Source organism: Ovis canadensis, chromosome 12 (assembly GCF_042477335.2).
Source record: "Ovis canadensis isolate MfBH-ARS-UI-01 breed Bighorn chromosome 12, ARS-UI_OviCan_v2, whole genome shotgun sequence".
Taxonomy (NCBI): Eukaryota; Metazoa; Chordata; class Mammalia; order Artiodactyla; family Bovidae; genus Ovis; species Ovis canadensis.
In genome coordinates this window covers 12,357,073-12,383,615 of record NC_091256.1, presented here as the reverse complement: position 1 = coordinate 12,383,615, position 26,543 = coordinate 12,357,073, and the positions used below count along the sequence as shown (strand labels likewise).

Here is a 26,543-nt window from a genome sequence, read left to right as displayed (position 1 = left end):
ATGAGATAATCCACATTTAATATCTAGCACATAGACTATTACTTTTTACTGTTATCATTTAAGATGCAACAAGTGGTGTTTTAGATCTTGATCTAGGCAAGGAGAGAAGACAGGGTAAGAGCAGCATCTGGAGTGGAAGTGAGAGATCAGAGAAGGACGCACTGGCGAGGGGGATCAGAGGACTGGGCAGCAGAAAGGACTGAAATGCGAACTGGAAGATGAGGAGGGGGCACTGGAGTAATACGCCTTATGTACATCCAGCACTTTGGCGTTTACCCAACGCTGTCATCTACCATATCTCATTTGTCCATCACAGCACTTTACAGGGTAGATAAGGAAGGATGATCTTATGTACACTTCAAAGATGGGAAAGCTGGGGCGGTGCTAAGATGGCAGAGGAATAGGACAGGGAGACCACTTTCTCCCTCAAAAATTCATCAAAAGAACATTTCAACGCTGAATAAATTCCACAAAACAACTTCTGAATGCTGGCAGAGGACATCAGGCACCCAGCAAAGCAGATCATTGGCTTCAAAAACAGCAAACCTCTATGGGTGACCCTCAATGTGGAGAAACCTTTCATCTTTAACCTAGATGCTTTATCATCAGTGCTGTATTGATAGAGAAGTCCTGAGGCTAGGGTAAAAATAAAACTGAAAACCAGAAACAAGAGGCTTAAGTCCAAATCCTAAGAACATCAGAGAAATCCTGAATCCAGGGAACATTAATCAATAGGAGCTCATCAAATGCCTCCATACCTACAGTGAAACCAAGCACCACCCAAGGGCCAACAAGTTCCAGAGCAAGACATACCACGCAAATTCTCTAGCAACACAGGAACACACCCCTGAGCTTCAATATACAGGCAGCTTAAAGCTACTCCAAAACCACTGACGTCTCACAACCCATTACTGGACAATTCATACCACTCCAGAGAGAAGAAATCCAGCTCCACCCACCAGAACTCCAACACAAGCCTCCCTAACCAAGAAACCTTGACAAGCCACTGATACAACCCCACCCACAGTGAGGAAACTCCATAAAAAAGAGAACTCCACAAATTCACAGAATATAGAAAGGCCACCCCAAATGCAGCAATATAACCAAGATGGAGAGACAGAGGAATACTCAGCAGGTAAAGGAACAGGAGAGTTGCCCACCAAACCAAACCAAAGAGGAGGAGATAGGGAATCTACCTGAGAAAGAATTCCGAATATTGATAGTGAAAATGATCCAAAATCTTGAAATCAGAATGGAATCACAGATAAATAGCCTGGAGACAAGGATTGAGAAGATGCAAGAAAGGTTTAACAAGGACCTAGAAGAAATAAAAAAAGAGTCAATATATAATGAATAATGCAATAAATGAGATCAGAAACACTCTGGAGGCAACAAATAGTAGAATAACAGAAGCAGAAGACAGGATTAGTGAAATAGAAGATAGAATGGTAGAAATAAATGAATCAGAGAGGAAAAAAGAAAAACGAATTAAAAGAAATGAGGACAACCTCAGAGACCTCCAGGACAATATGAAACGCTCCAACATTCGAATTATAGGAGTCCCAGAAGAAGAAGACAAAAAGAAAGACCATGAGAAAATTCTTGAGGAGATAATAGTTGAAAACTTCCCTAAAGTGGGGAAGGAAATAATCACCCAAGTCCAAGAAACACAGAGTTCCAAACAGGATAAACCCAAGGCGAAACACCCTAAGACACATATTAATCAAATTAACAAAGATCAAACACAAAGAAAAAATATTAAAAGCAGCAAGGGAAAAACAACAAATAACACACAAAGGGATTCCCATAAGGATAACAGCTGATCTTTCAATAGAAACTCTTCAGGCTAGGAGGGAATGGCAAGTCATACTTAAAGTGATGAAAGATAATAACCTACAGCCCAGATTACTGTACCCAGCAAGGATCTCATTCAAATACGAAGGAGAAATCAAAACCTTTACAGACAAGCAAAAGCTGAGAGATTTCAGCACCACCAAACCAGCTCTCGAACAAATACTAAAGGATATTCTCTAGACAGGAAACACAAAAAGGGCGTATAAACCCGAACCCAAACAATAAAGTAAATGGCAACAGGATCACACTTATCAATAATTACCTTAAACATAAATGGGTTGAATGCCCCAACCAAAAGGCAAAGACTGGCTGAATGGATACAAAAACAAGATCCCTATATATGCTGCCTACAAGAGACCCACCTCAAAAAACGGACACATACAGACTGAAAGTGAAGGGCTGGAAAAAGATTTTCCACGCAAATACAGACCAAAAGAAAGCAGGAGTAGCAATACTCATATCAGATGAAATACACTTTAAAACAAAGGCTGTGAAAAGAGACAAAGGCCACTACATAATGATCAAAGGATCAATCCAAGAAGAAGCTATAACAATTATAAATATATATGCACCCAACATAGGAGCACCGCACTATGTAAGACAAATGCTAACAAGCATGAAAGGGGAAATTAACAGTAACATAATAATAGTGGGAGACTTTAATACCCCACTCACACCTATGGACAGATCAACTAAACAGAAAATCAACAAAGAAACACAAACTTTAAATGATACATTAGACCAGTTAGACCTAATTGATATCTATAGGACATTTCACCCCAAACCAATTAATTTCACCTTTTTCTCAAGTGCTCACGGAAACTTTTCCAGGATAGATCACATCCTGGGCCATAAATCTAACCTTGATAAATTCAAAAAGAATCGAAATCATTCCAAGCATCTTTTCTGACCATAATGCATTAAGATTAGATCTCAATTACAGGAGAAAAAAATATTAAAAATCCCAACATATGGAGGCTGAACACGCTTCTGAATAACCAACAAATCACAGAAGAAATCAAAAAAGAAATCAAATTATGCATAGAAATGAATGAAAATGAAAACACAACAACCCAAAATCTGTGGGACACTATAAAAACAGTGCTTAGAGGAAAGTTCATAGCAATACAGGCATACCTCAAGAAACAAGAAAAAAGTCAAATAAATAACCTACCTCTACACCTAAAGCAACTAGAAAAGGAAGAAATGGAGAACCCCAGAGTTAGTAGAAGGAAAGAAATCTTAAAAATTAGGGCAGAAATAAATGCAAAAGAAACAGACCATAGCAAAAATCAACAAAGCCAAAAGCTGGTTCTTTGAAAGGATAAATAAAATTGACAAACCATTAGCCAGACTCATCAAGAAACAAAGGGAGAAAAATCAAATCAATAAAATTAGAAATGAAAATGGAGAGATCACAACAGACAACACAGAAATGCAAAGGATCATAAGAGACTACTATCAGCAGTTGTATGCCAATAAAATGGACAACATGGAAGAAATGGACAAATCCTTAGAAAACTACAACTTTCCAAAACTGAACCAGGAAGAAACAGAAAATCTTAACAGACCCATCACAAGCACGGAAATTGAAACTGTAATCAGAAATCTTCCAGCAAACAAAAGCCCACGTCCAGACGGCTTCACAGCTGAATTCTACCAAAAATTTTGAGAAGAGCTAACACCTATCCTACTCAAATTCTTCCAGAAAATTGCAGAAGAGGGTAAACTTCCAAACTCATTCTATGAGGCCACCATCACCCTAATACCAAAACCTGACAAAGATGCCACAAAAAAAGAAAACTACAGGCCGATATCACTGATGAACATAGATGCAAAAATCCTCAACAAAATTCTAGCAATCAGAATCCAACAACACATTAAAAAGATCATACACCATGACCAAGTGGGCTTTATCCCAGGGATGCAAGGATTCTTCAATATCCGCAAATCAATCAATGTAATTCACCACATTAACAAATTGAAAAATAAAAGCCATATGATTATCTCAATAGATGCAAAGAAGGCCTTTGACAAAATTCAACATCCATTTATGATAAAAACTCTCCAGAAAGCAGGAATAGAAGGAACATACCTCAACATAATCAAAGCTATATATGACAAACCCACAGCAAACATTATCCTCAATGGTGAAAAATTGAAAGCATTTCCCCTAAAGTCAGGAACAAGACAAGGGTGCCCACTTTCACCGCTACTATTCAACATAGTTCTGGAAGTTTTGGCCACAGCAATCAGAGCAGAAAAAGAAATAAAAGGAATCCAAATTGGAAAAGAAGTAAAACTCTCACTGTTTGCAGATCACATGATCCTCTACATAGAAAACCCTAAAGACTCCACCAGAAAATTACTAGAGCTCATCAATGAATATAGTAAAGTTGCAGGATATAAATCAACACTCAGAAATCCCTTGCATTCCTATACACTAATAATGAGAAAGTAGAAAAAGAAATTAAGGAAACAATTCCATTCACCACTGCAATGAAAAGAATACAATACTTAGGAATATACCTACCTAAAGAAACTAAAGACCTATATATCGAAAACTATAAAACACTGAGGAAAGAAATCAAAGAGGACACTAATAGATGGAGAAATATACCATGTTCATGGATTGGAAGAATCAATATAGTGAAAATGAGTATACTACCCAAAGCAATCTACAGATTCAATGCAATCCCTATCAAGCTACCAGCGGTATTTTTCACAGAACTAGAACAAATAATTTCAAGATTTGTATGGAAATACAAAAAACCTCGAATAGCCAAAGCTATCTTGAGAAAGAAGAATGGAACTGGAGGAATCAACTTGCCTGACTTCAGGCTCTACTACAAAGCCACAGTCATCAAGACAGTACGGTACTGGCACAAAGACAGAAATATAGATCAATGGAACAAAATAGAAAGCCCAGAGATAAATCCATACACATATGGACACCTTATCTTCGACAAAGGAGGCAAGAATATACAATGGAGTAAAGACAATCTCTTTAACAAGTGGTGCTGGGAAAACTGGTCAACCACTTGTAAAAGAATGAAACTAGATCACTTTCTAACACCACACACAAAAATAAACTCAAAATGGATTAAAGATCTAAATGTAAGACCAGAAACTATAAAACTCCTAGAGGAGAACATAGGCCAAACACTCTCCGACATAAATCACAGCAGGATCCTCTATGATCCACTTCCCAGAATACTGGAAATAAAAGCAAAAATAAACAAATGGGATCTAATTAAAATTAAAAGCTTCTGCACAGCAAAGGAAACTATAAGTAAGGTGAAAAGACAGCCTTTGGAATGGGAGAAAACAATAGCAAATGAAGCAACTGACAAACAACTAATCTCAAAAATATACAAGCAACTTATGCAGCTCAACTCCATAAAAATAAACGACCCAATCAAAGAATGGGCCAAAGAACTAAATAGGCAGTTCTCCAAAGACGACATACGGATGGCTAACAAACACATGAAAAGATGCTCAACATCACTCATTATCAGAGAAATGCAAATCAAGACCACAATGAGGTACCATTTCACACCAGTCAGAATGGCTGCGATCCAAAAGTCTACAAGCAATAAATGCTGGAAAGGATGTGGACAAAAGGGAACCCTCTTACACCGTTGGTAGGAATGCAAACTAGTACAGCTGCTATGGAAAACAGTGTGGAGATTCCTTAAAAAATTGCAAATAGAGCTGCCTTATGACCCAGCAATCCCACTGCTAGGCATACACACCGAGGAAACCAGAATTGAAAGAGACACATATACCCCAATGTTCATCGCAGCACTGTTTATAATAGCCAGGACATGGAAACAACCTAGATGTCCATCAGCAGATGAATGGATAAGAAAGCTGTGGTACATATACACCATGGATATTACTCAGCCATTAAAAAGAATACATTTGAATCAGTTCTAATGAGATGGATGAAACTGGAGCCAATTATACAGAGTGAAGTAAGCCAGAAAGAAAAACACCAATACAGTATACTGACACATATATACGGAATTTAGAAAGATGGTAATGATGACCCTGGATGCGAGACAGCAAAAGAGACACAGATGTATAGAACGGACTTTTGGACTCTGACGCAGAGGGAGACGGTGGGATGATTCGGGAGAATGGCATTGAAACATGTATATTATCATGTAAGAAACGAAGTGCCAGTCTATGTTCGATACAGAATACAAGATGCTTGGGGCTGGTGCATGGGGATGATCCAGAGAGATGATATTGGGTGGGAGGTGGGAGGGGGATTCAGGATTCGGAGCCTGTATACACCCATGGTGGATTCATGTCAATGCATGGCAAAACCAATACAGTATTGTAAAGTAAAATAAAGTAAAAATAAAATTAACAAAACAAAACAAAACTCAACATTCAAAAAATGAAAAAAAAAAAGATGGGAAAGCTGAGGTTCAATAAAGATGTGTATAACATGCATCGATCGCATCTAAATCCACTGTCTTATCCTCTAAGCTCAACGTTCAGAAAACTAAGATCATGGCATCCAGTCCCATCACTTCATGGCAAATACATGGGGAAACAGTGGCTGACTTTATTTTTCTGGGCTCCAAAATCACTGCAGACGGTGATTGCAGCCATGACATTAAAAGACGCTTACTCCTTGGAAGGCAGGTTATGACCAACTTAGACAGCATATTTAAAAGCAGAGACATTATTTTGCCAACAAAGGTCCGTCTAGTCAAGGCTATGGTTTTTCCAGCAGTCATATATAGATGTGAGAGTTGGACTACAAACAAAGCTGAGCACAAAAGAATTGATGCTTTTGCACTGTGCTGTTGGAGAAGACCCTTGAGAGTCCCTTGGACTGCAAGGAGATCCAGCCTGTCCATCCTAGAGGAGATTAGTCCTTGGTGTTCATTGGAAGGACTGATGTTGAAGCTGAAACTCCAATACTTTGGCCACCTGATGCTAAGAGCTGACTCCTTTGAAAAGACCCTGATGCTGGGAAAGACTGAGGACAGGAGGAGGGGGGATGACAGAGGATGAGATGGTTGGATGGCATCACCAACTCAATGGACATGGGTTTGGGTGGACTCTGAGAGTTGGTGATGGACAGGGAGGCCTGGTGTGCTGCAGTTCATGGGGTCGCGAAGAGTTGGACACAACTGAGTGACTGAGCTGAGCTGAACTATCCTTCAATATCACACTGCCAAGTAGGGTGGAAGGGCTGAAATGAGAGATAAGGATTGGAGGAGAAACTGAAGGGCTTCTCTGGATGTTTATTTTTTCTTTCCAAGGTTCCATTCAGATCCTTCTGCAAATCCTAGCAACAGAATCTCTCCCATCAGATTCTGAGAACATAAGGAGGGGACTGCAGAGTTAGACAACACTGGGATGCCAGCCCAAGGACTGGGTATAGCCGGCTGGACAAACACCCAACTCCAGCACCAGACCCTGGCCCAGAAGACAAAGGACAAGGGTAAGTCCTTCATCAGGCCAGTCTTATCAGTGACACAGGGGTGCCCCTCCCAGCTCAGTCCATCATGGAATCTAAGCCTGATCTTCCTGAGCTCAGGGGTTAAAGGTATACTTCAAGGACACAAATGCAAGTTCTTGGGAACAGTGCCACAATCAGGGCTTGCTGTGGGTGCCCAGGCTCAGCTCACTTGTCCTTGAGCTGAAAGTAGGTGATTCTTAGTCCTTCCCTGCCTTCTGGACACCACTTCCTCCCAAATTCTAACACTGCTCCGGACACACAGTTCGTGCTCATTTTGTGTTTGCTGAATGAACAAATGAATAAATGAACAAGCAAATGAATGACCGATTGGCTCTGGCGATAAAATCAATCTGTTCTGTCCTATTACAAGTGGCTCAACTCTGCTGGTTCTTAGCCCCTAAATCAGAGCTCCCAGCCAACCCAGGTTAGTCAGCTGCCAAGGAAGAAGTGAAGGTCAGTGTGTTTTCCCTCCACACTCCTTCCCAAAGTCCACGTTCTGAAAAAAGGGTAGAGCTGGGGATACCCAGGCAGGAGGAGAGTTCTGCCTACCCTTTTCCAGGACTCTGCTTCTGCTCTGCGTTACTCTGCCTTTCCCAGCTCAAGGCCCAGGTGCCTGAGAAGGGATGTGGAAAGGACCAGGAGAAAAACTCAGGCCCATGAGAAGCTACAGTGACAAGGGGGTACCAAAGCGCTTCTCCTTTGCATTTTCTCTAGTCCTAATAACCTTAACTGCTAATAGCAGCAGCAACAGTAATAAGCATGGCACAGCAACCCCATGGTTTCTGGCATCTTTCTTCAAAAAAGCTTCTAGCACACGATCTCATCATGCTGCACATCATCCCAAGAGAGGCTAGAATAATCGCCCCAATTACATGGGTAGAGAAAGTGGGTACCAAGGCGATTTGACATCCATCTGGCTCACGCAGAAATGCATGGAGGGGCCCAGGGGCCTAATCACAGGCGTGGAGTGGGGCGAACTGGGCTTGGCCTCCAACTACTCTGGTGTTCTTGGACAAGTCTCTACGTTTCAGTTTTCTCACTTGGGATAAAGGGAAACTGGACCATTTCTCCAGGTCGATCCATCTCAAATGCTCTGGCTCAATAAAATAAAACCTCCCCAGCCCAAAGCCTGGTGACCAACCTCCCTTGTACCAAAGTCAGAAAGCCCCTGGAAGTTTGGATGCCAGCTGTGCCCATCCTAGCATTCCAACAGATGTCCTACAAATGCTTCCCACAAACAAGGCTGTAGTGTAGACAGCGGGGAGGGAACATCAAAAAAAATCCGAAAGGTCCACGGTACCAGGAGAGCAGGCAGGCAGCAGGCTGCAGCTGAGGCCGGATGCCGCCTCCCTGAGACCTGGGCACTGGCTCAGACAAAGGACGGGACAGCAGACAGCTTCCCGTCAGCTGCCAGAGCGCCTGACTCTCCACGATGCTGAGAGTCCTCGGCCACGTGCAGACAGTGCTTCCTCCCAAACCACCCATCCTCCCCCATCCTCTCCTCCATCAAAGCTGTTTCTCTCCTCGTCCCAATCCTGTTTGGCAATTACCTCCTCTAAGGATGGGGTGCTGTGCTGCTGCTGCTAAGTCGCTTCAGTCGTGTTCGACTCTGTGCGACCTCACAGACGGCAGCCCACTACGCTCCCCCGTCCCTGGGATTCTCCAGGTCTCCAGACCTGTCAAATTCCGGCCTCCACATTGCCACTAATTCTTTCAGCTCCCAGGATCCTGTGCCAGATGAGGCTTCAGGGGTGCGTCCCACTGCGGTCCGCCACCAGAGGGGGAGAATTAGATTGGCCTTTCCTATTTCTTCCTTTCTCAGTTTCCTCCATTCTCAACTCTGCAGATATGAAGCAGGGCACAGGAATAGTCAACTACAGATGGACAGCACTCTCCTCTCTACTCACAGGCAACTGCCCTGGCCAGTTACCAGAAAAACTAATGCTGAAATCTCAGCTAGAGTCTGGACAAGGACCTGGCTAATGTGTCTACCTCCAGGGCTAAAAGCCTGGATTGAGAGAGAGGACAAACCGGCCTAGCAGCTGGTGACTCTCCCCAAATTTCTCTAAACCCAATCCATCGTTCAGATGGAAATCTCATCTCTCCATTCCACAGCACTGACTGTAGTTCCTGACTTCCAGTGTTTAATAATATTAACGTTAATTTGAATCATAGTAAGTTGCCTTTTATAGGTCAAAAGAGGTTGCAAACTGGCAATTTTATATGGTTCGACCTAATAACTCTCTGGGGGAATCACATTTCTTAGGAAATAAGTAAACTCCTTGAAGTCTTGGATTTCTGTATCTCCAGCCAATCTTTCTTAATTTCTGGTTTAGGACATAACAGAACTCTGGCCTTGGAGGTGCTGAGTATGTACTCAATTAACTTTCAGGCCAGTGGGGATGGGGAATCTAAGAACTTTGTTCTACTCCCAGACTTGGAGGGTGTGGCTGTCCACCAGGCAGATGTTTTTAGCTCTCCTTACAACTGGTCATTCTGGGAAGAAAGATGGAACTTAGCTACAGGATGTTACATTGTGATAGACTCTATGAGAAAACAGCTTGGTTTGGGTGTTGAGTTTTGCCTCTTTGTAGAAAAGGGGCCTTGAATCAGAAATGCCTGTTTGTCTAACCTTGGTTTCATTTTATAGTGGGAGCGATTAAGGCCCAGAGACGTCACCTGCTTCAGTCAAGGTCACGCAGTAGTCATAAGCCCAGATCACCAGTTTTCTGACTCCTAGTCCCGAGTTCTTCCGGCAGGTCTGGCAACACAGAACAAACTGGTCCCTATCTGCCCCCTTCCAGCTTCTTGGCTGCTGCTCTTTCAGGCTCCTCAAGCAAGAGAGAGGGGAACTGACCAAAGAACCCAGAGTCCTCTCCTACCTGAGAAGGGCCGCAAGTCAGCACACAGGACCTAAGCCCCAGGGTGCCCAGGGAGAAAAGAGAGGAGAGAGGAGAATGCAGGCAGTTCTGGAAACCTGCTCTCTCTCCGGAGTCAGAGCCAGGCTGAAGGCAGCGGTGGACAGCATGGTGATTCGGGTTAGTGACCGTGCAGCCCCTGTGCCGTCTCCAGCAGGGGACGGTCCAGGCGCCCTTGCTTAGCCCACCTAGAAGGCTCAGGGCAGGCACAGCTGGGTTCCCTCAGAGGCACCTCATTGTACAGTTCAGAAAGGAGGAGAAAGGTTGGCAGAAGCGACTTCTGAACCGTGGTGGGTCCCTCCTCTTACACGGAGGACCATTCTCAGAGGGCACGCGGTGATTCTGGAAGCCTCCGCCCCCCGGCCTCCCCGGCTGGCCATGGCCCCACAGGCAAGCGCCTGCGTCCACCGGCTACTCCGGGCTGTCCAAGCTGCTCCCACCCAGAGAGAAGAGCCTGATGCTAAGGCGGGGAGGGGAAAACAAAACTTCCCAGAGGGTGCAGTGTGCTGGCGAGGGAGCTGAGAGCAGACGCGCTGTTGGTTCAGTCACGGGTGAGTGAGGGAATCCAGGAATCCAAGGGTCCCCCTGGCATGCACTTCTCTCCCTACCTTGTCAGGAAACATTCCAAATCTGAAATGTTGAGAAAAACAGTGCAATAAACAACTCCAGACCCGCCACTTAAGATTCACCAGTTGTTAGCATCTTGTGTGCCCTCTTGATGTACATAAACACACACACACACACTTTTGTTTGCTGAACCATTTGAAAACCACTTGGAGATACTGTGCCCTTGAATACGTTTGCATAAATATATTCTCTTATAAAATCATTATCATGGCCATTAACACACCTTCAAAGATTAACAAAAATTACACGTCATCTAATATCTATATTAAATATTTCCCAGTTGTCCCAGAATGTCTTTTATGGTCTTTTTATTTTTTTTTTCTGACCCAAGATCCAATTAGGTTTATGCATTGCATTTGACTAAAATACCTCTTTAAATCTAAAGAGGTTTCAGCCTCCCTACCCTTCTCTCCAAACACACAATTTTAATTTTTTTTTTAATAATTTAATAGCTTTTTTGAAGTTTCAGTTGTTACGGAGAATAACTCTCATTCTACCCCAGCAGATTTTTTTTGGTTGCTAACATCCAGAGATGCCTGCCTTATTTCTTACTAGGTTTTTCAACATTTCAGGCTGATGACATCAAATAATAGTCCAACTACCAACTAATTTCATACCTCTAAACATATGATAGATTAGCTTCAAAAAGGTGACCATACTAAGTGCTGGTAAGGATGCAGAGCCAATGGAATTATCATGCAGTGTTGGTTCAAAATAGTAGAGCCACTTTGGAAAACATTCTAACAGTTTTTTATAAATTATAACTCTAAAGAAGTGAAGAATTTTCCCACAAAAACCTGAGTCCAATATTTAGAGTGAATTTATTCAATCTCCAAAAACTTGGAAACAAACAAAATCTCCTTAAACTAGTGAACAGATAAAAACAAACTGAAACAATGGGCATCTACTCTGTAATACACGCTCTTGCGACACAAAAGAACACAGGAGGATCTGAACTGTGTCATGCTTAGTGAAAGTCAGACACGAAAGATCACATCCTGCGCAATTCCATCAGTAGGATGTGTGGGAAAGGCAAATATTGTGGTTCAGTATGTCATGGCACATCAGGGTCTTTCGTAAGATAATAGACCCTGATGCTGGGAAGGATTGAAGACAGAAGAGGGGGATGACAGAGGATGGCTGGATGGCATCACTGACTCAGCGGACATGGGACTGAGCAAGCTGAGAGATGGTGAAGGACAGGGAAGCCTGGCGTGCTGCAGTCCATGGGGTTGCAAAGAGTTGAGCAACTGAACAACAACAATCTCATGGTGGCGGTGATTATAGGATGATCACTTTTGTCCAGACTCACAGGACTGCACACCAAAAAGTGTGACTTTTATCACACAGGAACAGTTAAAAAGTGAATAAATTTATTAGATGGGCATGTAAAGAAATAAAAAAGAAGGGCTCTCATTCTAGACTTGTCTTTCATCTCATGATTAGAATCAGGATAAACATTGACAAGAACATAGATGATATGATAGAACTTCAGGAGGGATTAGCGCCAGGTGTTTCCGCTACTGCTGACGTTTGGTTATGAGGTTAAGGTGGTCAGTGCGGACTTGCCCTATTGTAAAGACAGTTGTTCCCTTTTCTAGGGGGTAATTACGAGGCAACACACTAAGACCAGCCTTTCACCCAGTTGTCTTGGCATCCATTAAGTCTAGCCCAAATCAGCTATTACTTTAGGGCTGCAAACGGGTAAGTTTAAAGTTCTGTCCTCACTTCCACACTTCATTGGCATTTATCTTTACAGAGTTTTCTCTCCCCACTCCTCCCTGCTGCTTTTTAACTTTCAGAATGGACTCAGGGAACCTTTTATTCAGTGTCTTACACTCTATTACATTCCCATTCCCACACTTGGAATCAGCCATATGTCCAAGGAGCATTGCTTTCTTTTAATGGAAAGTGGTACTTAGAAATAAAACTCCAAGCGCTACGTGTGTTCAGTGCTACTGCACAGCATTGCTTCTAGACCCTTCCAGGGAACAGACCTAGGAGATTCATAAAAAAATCATAGGGCTTTGCCTCACCTTCCCCCATTTTTGTCTTTTTCCAAAGTGAGACTCTGATTTCCAGAAACATCAACATAGTTGAGAGGGGCACTCCGCAGAAAGAGAGAGGCAGTGGAACTTCCCTCAGCAAAGCCGAGGGGTCCCGAGGAGAGGTGAGCCTGCTGTCCTCCAACCCAGCCCCTCTGCAAGCAAGAGACATCAGACGCCACAGGCGTTCCGTCGAAGCAGTTCCGCTTTATTAATGCAAACTCTTGGTTTATATAGGCGAGCAAGGTGGGAGGGGGGTGGTTTTCGAGGGTTGCACCAATCACATTAAAGGTCAAGTCGTCATGTGCTTCATCCTAACAAGAGTCTATGGTGATCACACGCTGTCCACGTGCACGGAAATCAAGACAGCCAATCAAAAGTTTTAACAAACAACTTAGGCTACTACCTCATCTCCTCCGCCAGGCGCCATCTTAGCTCTCAACCACAAAGCTAGCCCTTCTTTTTTAAGGTTTCCCATGTAGGGCCCCACAATAGTTACTTCTTTGAGCTAGCCTACAATAATCAGATAAAGCTTCCATTTTATTGACCAATACCACAAAGTTCTCTGAGATTTCTTTGCAGTTCTTTTTATCCTTAGAATATACATTTCAGTATGGATATAGGGTCAGGGCACCAAACTAAAAAACTACTAGAATTAACTCTCTTATTTGTAATCAAATTGATATTCAGTTAGGATCTTTATTTCTGTTGCAGTCAGCTTTAGAGTCTGCTTTTTTCTTTCTTTTTGATCTAATTTTGTGAATACATAAAATATTTACCTGGTTCAAAATTCAAAACAGTCTAAAAAGGCATCATTAGAGTTTCATGCCAAGCTCTAGTCTCTCTAACTAGTTTCTACCTACCCTCTATAGGTAACCATTTTAATTAATTTCTGGTTTATCCTTCCTGTGTGTATGTATGTATCAGTTTGCGAAAAAAAAAAAAAAAAGCCATATTTCTCCCACTTCCTCAACCCAGAGATGGCATACTCTGCACACTCTTTCGCATCTTGCTGTTTTCACTTAATACCACATCCTAGGTATCATGTATTAGATCACAGAGCTCCTGCTCATTTTTTTTGGCTGCATAGTACTCTATGTGTCTATTAAAGATGGACATTGATAGTTTCCAGACTTCCTAGGTGGCACAGTGGTAAAGAATCCACCTGCAATGCAGGAGACATGGAAGACACGATTTAGGTCCCTGGGTCACGAAGATCCCCTGCAGTAGGAAATGGCAACCTGCTCCACTATTCTTGCCTGGAAAACCCCACAGACAGAGAAGCCTGGCTGCAGTCCTTGGGGTCGCAAAGAGTCACACACAACTGAGTGCACACACAGAGACACTGAGAATTCCAATGATTTCCTTATTACAAATACGCCTTGAATAATTACCTTGTGCACCTGTCTTTCTCTATCTGTGAATGTGCATTTTCTGGATAAATTTCTAGAAACAGGACTGCTGGGTAAATGCGTATGTTGTTTTTTAGATATTGCTTACTTGCTCTCCACAGGAGTTGTACTAGGTTGCACCCCTGACTGGAGAAGGCAATGGCACCCCACTCCAGGACTCTTGCCTGGAAAATCCCATGGATGGAGGAGCCTGGTAGGCTGCAGTCCATGGGGTCGCTAAGAGTTGGACACAACTGAGCGACTTCACTTTCACTTTTCACTTTCATGCATTGGAGAAGGAAATGGCAACCCACTCCAGTGTTCTTGCCTGGAGAATCCCAGGGACGGGGGAGCCTGGTGGGCTGCCGTCTGTGGGGTCACACAGAGTCAGACACAACTGAAGCAACTCAGCAGCAGCAGCACCCCTGACACTGATTTTGCAGGTGGAAGATCACAGCAGGATGCTATGAAGTGTTCTAAGCTGAGAGTTTCCCTGCGCTTATCCGCTTATCCGAGAGTCTTTAACCTCCTCGACAATTAACACATTACCCTAAGCTCCCTCTGCCCTGAGTGATGCAGCTCAAGGAGGCCAAAGCAAAGCAGTCTCACTGATTTCATCCCAGTCCGTCTCCCTGAATTATCCCAAAGATTTTGGTACTTAACTTGGGAAACCAGAGCAGAGAGAAATGATGAGGCTGAAGACTATAGCCAGAGAAGAATTAAGAGTGAAGCGAGTCCAAACAGGGGTGGGGGAACTGTTGCCCCCAACACCTGTGTGCTCACCCCCTTTTTCTCCTTTGGCCTGTCTGCTCCGCCCCTGTTCCAGCACAAATTGCCTGCGCCAGCTCCTCCCCTGGCTGGCAGTCGTCCCTGGCTCTAAGTTGGTCCTGTCGGTTCCCTCCTCAGCCCTGTCTCTGTGGGCGGAACACAGAGGACTGGCTTATGGTGGAGGGGCTGCAGCGCTGGTCATTTCTGCTTCACCACGTGCAGAGGAAATAAGTCAGTGGGACAACAATGGCTCATGCAGGGAAAGAGGAAAGAGGAGACAGAGAAATGGCCGGGAGAGGAAGTGGAGCACAAAGCATTCCGCACCAGCCTTCTGGACCGCAGCCTGCTGTCCTCTAACCCGCTCTGCAGCAGGGGGAAATGAGTGGGAAGGGACTGCATCCCAGCTGACTCTGCTTCCCTGGGACCCCTGCCTTGCTCATCCCTCCCTCCTTCTTACCCCAACCCAGCAAATACCCATCAGAGATGACAGGAGTCAGTGCGGGTCTGCGGAGCGGGAGCCGGCAGGGAAGGGAGCCCTATCCCGGGGGGCTGGTAGAGGAGGTCGGAGGCAGGAAGTCCTCCAGGGAAGGCAGTGGGGCCTAGGAGGGGCATTCCTCTAGCAAGCTGAACCCAACACTGGGGCCGACCTAAGCCAGACAGGACTCTTAAGGTGCTGGGACCAAGAAGCAACACCCTCACTTTCTCCCTCCAAGGCCTGGTGGGCCTGGAATGGCCTCATCGGGCAGGCCTTCTAGGTCAAAGGCCAGGGGAATAGAAAAGAGACGAAAAGGGCCCACGGGGGTTGCTGAGAGAAGCCGAATTATTCTCGAATAAGAGACAGTTTCCTCTGTAATATATGAAACGCTGGCAGGTGGCCGCGGGTCAGGGCTGGGTTGAGTGGCCCAGGACCCGTCTTCTTCTCAAGGGGCCGCGGCGAGAGAGGCAGAGTCCCGGTCCTCCGCGCCTGCTCAGGGTCCCCGCCCGCAGCACCTGCTACTTCTGCCCCCCTGGGCCCTCCGGTTCTGACTTTCTTGGACACCCAAGGCCATCGACCCCTGACAAACCTGACTCAGCACTCCCTCCCACCATCACCGGGGAGGGGGCGTTCCCGTCCCGAGAGGAGGTCTCCCGCCGGAGACCGCAGGGAAGCCAGGAGTCAGCCCGGCTCCCAGGCCCCCAGACGCCACCTTCTCCCGCCCGCAGACACTGACTGCGCCCTCGGTGCTGAGAAGCCAGTGTGCGGAAGCGAACTGTGCTCGTCCTGCTGGGTTCTGAACCCAGCCAGGGCCGCGGAGAGGGTAACCGGGAGAAGGCTCCCGGCACCCCGGGGGCAGGGAACCGCGCTCGGCCCAGAGCCCGGGGTGCCCGGTGTGCTCAGCCCCCGCAGGCCCGGGGCGGGGCGGCGGCCGGGCGTGGCCGCGACGGAGGGGGCGCAGCGCGGACACGCCCCGGGCCCGCGGGGCGGGCGTGGGGAGCGGGGAGCCCCTCGGCCCCCGCCCGCGGCTCAAAGCGGCGGGCGCGCCCCGCGCGTCCGGGAGACGCCTCCGCGAGCCCGCCGGGGTTGACCCCGGTCAGGGCCCTGCGTGGGGGGCCGCCGCGCGGACGCGGGGGTTACGGGCAGCCCGAGTGGGAGACGGCGCCGGGCGCGGAGGAGAGGGTGGTTTCGGGGTTGTGCTTCTGCAAGATGGTGGCGCGGAGGACGGGGCTCCCGGGCCAAGAGATGAGCTCCTCTCCCTGGCTTTCCTCCGGACCCAGGCGGGGTCCTGCCGTGGGCCCCCTGCCCGCGGGGTAAGGACCCCCTCGCTCCTCCCGCAGAGTCTAGGGAGAGGCGCGGTCTGACCTTGCAGGAGTGCAGGCAGCCCGGTCATCCAGAACCCCAGAGTGGAAACGGATTCCTGTTGCTTCCCGGCCTCTGTGTCTGCTCTCCCCCAAATCTTCTGCTTCCTTCTTTCCAGGTTCTAACCTCGCCTTTAAGACTCTTCCGACCAAACTGGCTGAGAGGGCGAGGGCGGGCGCTCGGTTCCACACACCTGCACTCCCCAGCCTCGGGGGCAGGATCGGCTCCCCAACACCCTTCACCAGCCCCAGAGCGTGCTCCGTGGGCCGCCAGCCCTGGCCAGCCACCGAGGGAACCCGCCTCCTACACTTTCTCCCCGGGACCCTGCCCCGGAGGCCCCTCTCCCCAGAGCCTGCCGCAGCCTAGGATGACCTTGGTCTCGGCCCTTCCTTGTAAAGAGGGCCTTGAGCTGAGGGGACAGTAGGGGCAGGGAGCTCCAAGTGGTAAGGACTAGAAGGGGCGGCTCTGGGGGGAGGCTCCGGGAGGGAGAGAGACCGTCTCTCCCGGCCAGGCACTCCACCCAGGCGAGGTGGGTGCGGTGGGGGTTTCCGGTCCCTTTGGCGCCCTCACCGCCGCGGGGGCCTACTGCGTCAGCTGAGATCCCCCCTACCAGGCTGGCGGGCACTAACTTCAAGTTACTGTGAGTCTGGCAGGTATGCCCGGGAGGGCCGTGATCATGGCCAACAGAGTGCCCACTCTCTACCAGGATTGTGGCCAGCCACTCCCGCACCCTCCACACCCGGCAGGAGCGCGGTGGATCCTTCAGAGAGATGACGGAGGCGTATGTGAGGCTGGACTCGCCTGCAGAGGATGCCAGCTTGCCTCCTCCACCCCAAGGGCGAGCCAAGTATTTGAGTGTGTTTGTGAACCAAAAGGAGGGACAATCCCAGCATGAATTTCTAGCTCTTCATCAAGACAGCACAGTGGCCCAGGATGCTGGGACCCTCCTAATGCTGCCTGTGGCCCACCCTAACCACCAAACACTCGCCAGCCCGGTGAAACTGCAGACTTTCCAACTTCACCCCTTTGCCTTTCTCCTCTTTGGGAACAGCTATATATGGGGCGGTGCCCTCAGAGACACTCATACAGTTGGTTCTTGACGCTCTGCATACACTCAAACAACAACGGTATGAGGGAACTCCCAGCTTTTTCCACGACTAATTATAGACGTGAAAGTCTGAGGATGTTTTGCAAGCGGTAGAGAGAAACTGCTGAGGTTTCTCTACAAAGCCAAAGAAAATGTATGCATTCCCCTTCCCCGCCCCCAACTTCTCCTAGCTCAAACCGCCACTCACCCCTCAGTGAGCCCTGTCTCAGCCCCCAGAGCTGCCCCTCCTTCCTGTTGAAGATTTCATACTCAGTTTGTTTTTTTTTTTTTCCATCTCTCTTTAGGGCTTTCAAGAAAGGCAACAGACACGGAAAATATTTCTGCAACAGTTTTCCATTCTGTGTCTCATTCCCAAGCCAAGGGAGAGGAGGGGGCAGGGAGGGCAGGAACGAATGGGGGAAAACAGATGCTTTTGCCAGAAGCTCAATTTAGGTATGAAAAATACAGACCCTCCACTTCCCTACCCCCACAGCCTAAGAATGACAACTGGGGGGCGGGGAGGAGAAATCACTTGTTTGATTATATGGTTTCTAAGAACTGAATCTAGGAAGGAAATACAGTATTTGACAAATCTGTGCACATATCTACACATACACACGCCCTAAAGCCAGTCGCAACTAATACGCTAGGAAGAAATTCAGGGAGTTAAAGAAGTCGTTGAGAGGAGAGAAAGAAACTAAGTTTGCAAATCACGAACGATTCAATTCATTCTCTGCAAGCCTACCTCTCTTTCTTGGCAAAGATCCAGGCTTCTGCACGCGGGACTCCCCCTCCAGCCTTCCATGGACAGGGGTAGGGTCGGGGGTGTCTACTCACCGGTCCCCACAGTGTGGCAACCACGCCGGAGTTGTTAGCTTGTCTCTTCTGCCTTCCCCGCGGAAACCAGAGAGTGGGCTGGGTCTCCACCGGCCCTCCCAAGGGAAGAACCTCTCAGGCTCCTGGAAGGAAAGGGGAGCCGGGGAGCTGGGCGGGTGTCCCTGGTCTTGCTTTTCTCGGAGGGAGGAGAACTTCGCGCCCCCTTTCCACGCCCGGATTTAAACGGTTTCAACGGCAGAGCTTTCTTAAGAAAATGCTCGTCATGGCAACAGCTCCAGCCAATTGGGGCTAGACTCTGGCTCACCAGCCCCGCCCAAGCAGGAGAAGGGGCGGGGCGAGGCCGGGCAGGGTGGGGCTTGGCGGGGAGCCAGGCCATTCCTAGCTGTTAAGGTGGCCCTGTTGCAAGCTGCGGCGGCTTCCTGGTTTGTCTTAAGGTGGCGTGGGGAAAGGAGGGAGGAATCCTCTTTCCGGTGGGGTTTCCTCTCCGCCCTGCTCTCCCTCGTCGAAAGCAACGCAGGCTGGGGGTGGAGCGAAGAGTGGGTGTGGGTGGCGGTGTTCAACGGTTGCTGGGTGGAGGGAAAAAGGAAGCTTCTGCAGGTCGCTGGCTTCCTGCAGCTCCTCTCAACCTCTTACTGCCTTAGACCCGGGACCCACAGTTCAGTTCAGTTCAGTAGCTTAGTCGTGTCCAACTCTTTGCGACCCCATGAATCGCAGCATGCCAGTCGTCTCTGTCCATCACCAACTCCCCCGAGTTCACCCAAACTCATGTCCATCGAGTCAGTGATGCCATCCAGCCCTCTCATCCTCTGTTGTCCCCTTCTCCTCCTGCCCCCAATCCCTCCCAGAATCAGAGTCTTTTCCAATGAGTCAACTCTTGGCATGAGGTGGCCAAAGTGCTGGAGTTTCAGCTTTAGTATCATTCCTTCCAAAGAACACCCAGGACTGATCTCCTTTAGAATGGACTGGTTGGATTTCCTTGTAGTCCAAGGGACTCTCAAGAGTCTTCTCCTATTCCACAGTTCAAAAGCATCAGTTCTTCAGCTAACCCAGATGTCTAGGTGTCTGCGAACTTGGCCCAGCCCCTGACCCTCCTTCCCCTGCGTAGGGAGCCTGCTGGAGGAGAAGGAATTGCTTTGGTCCAATACACCTAGACACAGCTTTGCTTGTACACACAGCTTAGTGCACAATCCTCACCCAGATCTCACAGACCCGCTGCCTGGTTAACCACCTCAGTAGCCGCCTCAGGAACATCCCCAGTGCGTGATACTAGCTACCTAATTTGAATTCTACTATGTGTGGGCTATGGTGCCAAAAGCTTTGTACACATAATTTCTAATGTTCATGACAATCTTTTTTTAACAATTTATTTATTTTTAATTGAAGAATTCTTGCTTTCCAATATTGTATTGGTTTCTGCCATACATCAGCATGAATCAGCTATCAGTGTACATAGGTCCCCTCCCTCTTGAACCTTCCTCCCACTTCCCACCCTGCCCTCCCCCCCCCCCCCCCAGGTTGTCACAGAGCACCGATGTGAGCTCCCTGAATCACACAAGAAGTTTGCACTGGCTCGTTTCCAGTGGTGTGTGTGTCTCCGTGCACCTCTCTCCACCGTCCAGCCCTCTCCTTCCTCCGCCCCTCCTGCCCACAGGCCTGTCCCCTGTGCCTGTGTCTCCACCGCTGCCCTGCAAATCAGCTCGTCAGTCCCATCTTTCTGGATTCTATATGTATGTCAGTAGATGGTGCTCGTTTTTTCTCTTTCTGACTTCTTTCACTCTAGAATAGGCGCTAGGTTCACCCACCTCATTAGAACTGACTCAAATGCATTCCTTTTTATGGCTGAGTAAAATTCCATTGTGTGTGTGCACCACAGATCCTCGATCCATTCATGTGTTGGTGGACATCTAGGTTGTTTCCATATCCTAGCCATTGAAATAGCGCTGCGGTGAACATTGGGCTACATGTGCCTTTTTGAATTACGGTTTTCTCAGGGTATATGCCCAGTAGTGGGATTGTTGGGTCACATGGTGGTTTTATTCCTAGATTTTGTAAGGAATCTCCACACTGTTCTCCATAATGGCGGTATCAGTTTACATTCTCACCAGTAGTGCAAGCTAGCTAAGTCACTTCAGTTGTGTCCGACTCTTTGTGACCCCATGGACTGTAGCCCACCAGGCTCCTCTGTCCATGGGATTCCTAGGCAAGCGCCCAATAGTGCAAGAGGGTTCTCTTTTCTCCACACCCTCTCCAGCATTTATTGTTTCTAGATTTTTCGATGATGGCCATTCTAACCGGTGTGAGGTAATCTCATGGCAAACTTGAGAGGTACTTATTATCTTCGTTTAAGTTGAGGAAATTGAGGATCAGTGACTCGTCCAAGGTTGCACATCTGGTTAATAACAGAGCGAGGATGTGAGGCTGAGTCAGACTGAGTCCAAAGCCCATGTGCTTCCCTGCACTTGGATCATGTTCCAGCACATATTTCCATTTTAACTTGCACACAGATATTCATGCACACTTACACACAGACTATAAGCTGTTAACCACACCCAGCAGCCACACACTCACTAGCACTGTGTAACAGTGCCTCCCCCAGATGTTGCCTGAAACCTTCTGGCTTTCAGGTGTAAACATGCACCATCAACGGGTGCACATCTACATGGGCTGACATATTCCCATACCTCCCTTAGCAGGCGTGTAAACACAGGCAGACACACACACTCATATGCTAATGGGAGGCTCATCAAAACACAACTCACAGGTTAAAGCCGTAAACTATGATGTAGAGAAGGTGACTGGCCACAGCTTCAGGGTTTGGGAAGAGGCCTCTTTGATCTTCCCAGGTTAACCCAGCTCCTCACACACACACCCCTGTCTTCCTTTGCCATCCACCCTGCAGGCCCAAGCATGAAAAGCCACGTGCTTGGTGGAAAAGCAGAGTTATGAGTTACAGCCTTGTGGTCTGGTTTTCCTCTGCCTATTTGCACCCTTGCCAGTGTCCTACCATTTGGGTCCTTTCTTTCCTCTTTTTTTCTATTCTAATAGTTCTCAATAACTCATCTATGTCCTATTTCTGAGCCAGGGAAAGTTAAACAGACAAAAGTAAAGAAACTGTGTCGAGTGGTTGGCTGGGCTCAGAGTTCCCTAGTGCGGTGCTAGATCGCCTGCCCCCGTCTGTCCTGGGAACTGAATCCAAAACAAGGCCCATGCCCACCCTCGTGCCTGTCTTTCCCAGTCCAGTAGGTGGAGGATTCCAGGGGTGTGGAGGGGTGTTTAGGCTCGCACTCTCTGGAAGCCATCGTGGATTGTTTTTCAAGAAGCCGTTTCTTCCTCGGGAGTTAAAGTCTCCCCCCTTGGCATTAGAGGAACCCGAAGGTGAGGTGTGCGCTCCTTCAGCCCCCACCCCTCTTCCAGCTCCTCTGGTCCATCCCACTCCAATCTCCAGAGTGTTTCGGTGGAAGAACTGGTGGCAGGAATAGAGATGTTAGAGTTTCTAAGGTCCCACCAAAATGTCAGCTTCAGGAGCCCAGATCAATTGTTGAGGAAGACAGGGAAATGAAAGGAACGGAGTCAGTGAAACTGAACTTCATATTTAACGGCCGTCAGGCTCCCTGCCTGGTTGCAGCAACTTGACATTTTAGTCCCCAGTGAGTGTCAGCTGCATCTTCATCATTCATGAAAAAGCCAGTCTCTGAAATGGTGCTTTATATGGATTAAAGTGTATTTTAAGCTTGTCTGCAGTGGTTGTGTGGAGGCCTTGCCTGACTGTTCTTTGAGTTTGCCTTGGAGGAGTAACAATTTAGATGAGACGTGTGGTCCCATTTGAGGAAGGATCTCCTTTGACGGCCTGGCATGTAGGGGCTGGGAAATGATGCCTGGTTAGTATGGAAAGGCTAGAGGGTCTCCTCAGACTCCCTGGTTCAAAGGAGGCAGGCTGTGCAGGGGTGGTGCATTGGGAGGCCCCAGTGGCTGGCTGGGATCCCTAGGCCGTGTCAGGTAGGATCTTCCCCGAGTCCCCGTCACTCATGGGGCTTGTGGGATGAGGGGAGAGCCCCCCCAGCACAGCCCAGCTCCAGCCCCTTGAAACCAGGAGGGAGTGTGGAGTGGCTGCAGCTTTGTCTCTGTAACTGAACCAGTCCTGAAGCCAGTGTTTGCTGGACGCTCAGAAGCCTCCGTGCCTTCTTTCTTCTAGTAGGGGGCTTGAGGTCTAGAAGGGATAAAAATAAATCTACCATAAGAATAACTGCCCAGCGTGGGAGAGCAGAGGCGTGCCCCTTCTCCCACCATGGAGAGGGGAGGGTGTCGTCTCTCGCACTGGAAGTTCCTGGTCGGGCTGTTGTGGATGGCTGGTTGACTAGCCTCTGACTAGACCCTTTTCCTTCTCCCTGCCGTGCCCCTGCCTTCACGTGTTCTCCGGTCCTTGAGCTGCAGCCTGGCTCTCCTCAGCCACGTGTCACGGCCTCTCCAGAGCCGGCCAGGCCAGTGGGCTTCCGTCACTGTCGAGCCTGTCCCCACACTGGCTCTTACTTGAAGAAAATGCAGTCAGCCTTGTCTCTCCCTTAGGTGTTTAACAAAGCATATTCCTCTGGCCTCTTGAGCCCCCCGCCTTGAGTTCCCCAAATCACTGTGCCAGTTCTCCGCAGCTTTCCTGAATGCAGACTCTACCCTGCCTTACTGTGCGTGTCTACCGCTCCATCTGTCTAGAACACCAAACCTCCCCGCTGACCCAGGCCCAGTTCTTCTTTAGGACAGTCTTTCTCCTCACTGCTGACATGGGAACTCCTTTTATTAGAGGCCCATCCCTACCTGACCCAAAGTGCGCCAATTACATTCCTTTCTGAGAGTTTTGACTAAAAGGCCAAAGTGAAAATGAGGCTTGATTCCCTCCAGCAAGGACACTCAGAGGAATGAAGCTCTGGAAGTAGGAGGTACTACGTTCCCTGCCACATGAAAGAAGCCTGCCATCGTAAAGAGTAAAGCTTACGCGCAGAGAGAGGCAGAGCAGAAAGCTGAGGAGCGAGTTCTGGCAGCATTTGAATCAACTCGACCTCATATCCTGCTATACCCTTGCTTTTCCCACAAATGAGTTAGTTACACGACTCATTATCAATGCATAATCTAGACTAAATTGGGTTTTTTGATCACTTGTACTAAGTAATATAGTAATATAGAAACCTTTTAAGTCGATACATACCATTTCAGTTCAGTTCGGTTCAGTCGCTCAGTCGTGTCCAGCTCTTTGCGACCCCATGAATCGCAGCACGCCAGGCCTCTCTGTCCATCACCAGCTCCGGAGTTTACCCAGGCTCATGTGCATCGAGTCGGTGATGCCATCCAGCCATCTCCTCCTCTGTCACCCCCTTCTCCTCCTGCCCCCAATCCCTCCCAGCATCAGGGTCTTTTCCAGTGAAGATACACTCATTTCAGTGAATTTTATTCATTCATTTTATTCATTACTGAATACCTACTATTCAATTCAGTATACATTTATTGAATGGCTACCGTTTTAACATCCACTGGGCCTAGACGAGGCATAGAGAGATAATACAGCTTATCATTTAGTGGAGGAATAAAGATGTTCACAGCATAAAAACCACAATAGAAGGTGTTACAGTTATTCCTTTTAAGAAGTTATTCTTCTTTTAAATGTTTATTTAGGGCTTACTATGCGCTGGATAGTATATGGTGAAATTTGAAGTATGAAAATACTTCTCTGGAAATTCCAGGGAGTGATAACTTTTGACAAAAACATTAGAAGGCACTAGAAAATAGATGGTATTTGGAGGTTCCTGAAAAATCTTGAAGAGTAAGCTTTAGCCTGTTTTGGACTGGGGGAGTGGGGAGGGGCGCGGGGCAGGCTGGAGCAGTGAGGAAAAGTCCAGAGGTAGGAAGAGCAGAGAGTGGAGGCTGGGAGGCAGGCTTGGTATGGACTCTCCAGAGCCCTGAGTGGCCTCTTCAAGTCTATGTTTAGCAAGCTGGCTGTGGCAGCAGCGTGTAGATAGCTTGGAAATCTAGGTGGCAGGCAGGGATAACCCACACCCAGTGCAACGCTGGGCAATTTTATGTAGTGTAGTTATATATAACGTAGTCCTGTCCTCTGGAAGCCTCTGATCTAGTTGTAGAGACCCATAAAACAGATCACAAAACAAAGTGTGTGATTAAGTCCAAAGCTTGGATCCAGATGAAAAACCCAATGAAGTTCTAGTGAAAGGAAAGCTGCTGATGGGCTGGAGCCTTTGGGGAAGGCTTTTTAGAGTTGGTGGGACTCCTGCTGGACTTCAAAATTCTATCCAAGGTCTCTCTTCTTATTCCCCTGCAGAGCAGTTCTGGTGATGGCTGAAGGTAGGATAGACAGACACTTATCCAAGCAACATCTGCCCCCATGCCCTTCGTGTGTCCTTATACATAACCCAAGACAAGGCTGCTGATGGAAAGGAAACTGGAAGACAGAGCTTAGGAAAGCAATTTGGTTGCAGATTGGTCCCCAAAACTGGGGGACAAGAATGCCTGCTAGCAACTGGGAGTCAGTGTGCTAGGCAGAGATATCAAAACAGAAGCCTACAGAATGAGCCTGGGTCAAGATGACAGGTAATAAAAGAAGACTGCAGGTAGATAAGAACACGGATAGCCAAGACAAGCTCATCTGCTCGAACAAGAACTCTCGACTCTGTGGTGAGCTTTGTTCCAGGAACCAGAAAGGGAGCACTCTATCCAGGAAGGCAATAGTGATTTCAGCTGGGAGGGTGGTAATATGAGAGAGACGCAAATCACAGCAGCTGTCTCAGCAGCAATAGCAGCAACAAGCTGGGGCTATTTTTCCACTGCAGGAAACTTGCTGGGCCCTCCACAGGAGGTCAGGCTTCCAGCTCACCCCTTGCTGAGTGTGGGTGGTCATCTACCCTAGACAAGCAACAATTTCATTTTTTCCACTTCCTGGGATTTTTGTGGAGAGGACTGGGTGGGACAACCTTTACTGAGATCATTAGAAAGCATGTCAGCTGTAAAGGGTGTGATGCAGGATTAAATCAAAGGATGCTTTCTCTGCTAACTGGAAGGAGCTGGTCTCAGGATCACCAGTCTCTGGCACCACAGAGGCCTTTGGGACTCAACTTTTATTCGCTGGATTTTGGGTGTTTAGTTGTGTTGCTGCTTCAATGCTCTGATTCTGGCAACAATGAGGCTTAGTAGGGGTGCCGAGAACTCCACCTCCTTCTGTGATCGCAGGCAGAAGAGGGTGTATAGTGGGGAAAGAGTTGAGATGGGCAGTGGGAGAGTGTTTGATGGGAAAAACGTGTGTGTTGAGCCCCTCCTGGAGTGAAGGGATTCTCTCTTCTTCATCTCTGCCTCCCTGGTGACTAAGCACACCTGAGGTGTCCGGGGCATCCTGTGAATGGAGTGCAGGGTCTACCGTGGGAAAGCCTGGACCAGCAGAGGCGAGGGCCCGCAGCACTTTCGGGATCCAGCGCTTCTGATGATGTGTAAAATTGGTTTGGTTTACTTGGGAGCATGTTTTACTGTTTCAATTTTACTCTTGTTCAGTTGTTTTGGAAACTTCAGTGGTTTGGTTTTAATTTCACTTTGAACTCATTAACTAGTTTTTGGTTTTTTTTTTTTTAAACTCAAGTTTGGTTTGTGATTTGTTTTTCTAACAAAATATTTGTCTTGCATTTGTTTCAGTCTATATCAAATCACGG

General features: G+C 47.5%; 1 protein-coding gene across 10 annotated transcripts in view; it reads right to left on the bottom strand.

Annotated features, from left to right (window-relative positions):
• The window catches only part of ATP2B4 (ATPase plasma membrane Ca2+ transporting 4), a 111,006-nt gene extending 91,716 nt beyond the window's left edge, over window positions 1-19,290 (bottom strand). For 6 of the 10 annotated variants that reach the window (XM_069545143.1, XM_069545147.1, XM_069545135.1 and 3 more), the window contains exon 1: window positions 18,850-19,290. The gene's annotated coding sequence lies outside the window, so the exon portion shown is untranslated. Of the gene's footprint in view, window positions 1-16,928; window positions 17,197-18,757 lie in introns of those variants that run through there. The other 4 variants (XM_069545138.1, XM_069545136.1, XM_069545140.1 and 1 more) reach the window with 4 other exon arrangements.
• Window positions 19,291-26,543: the final 7,253 nt, after the last annotated feature.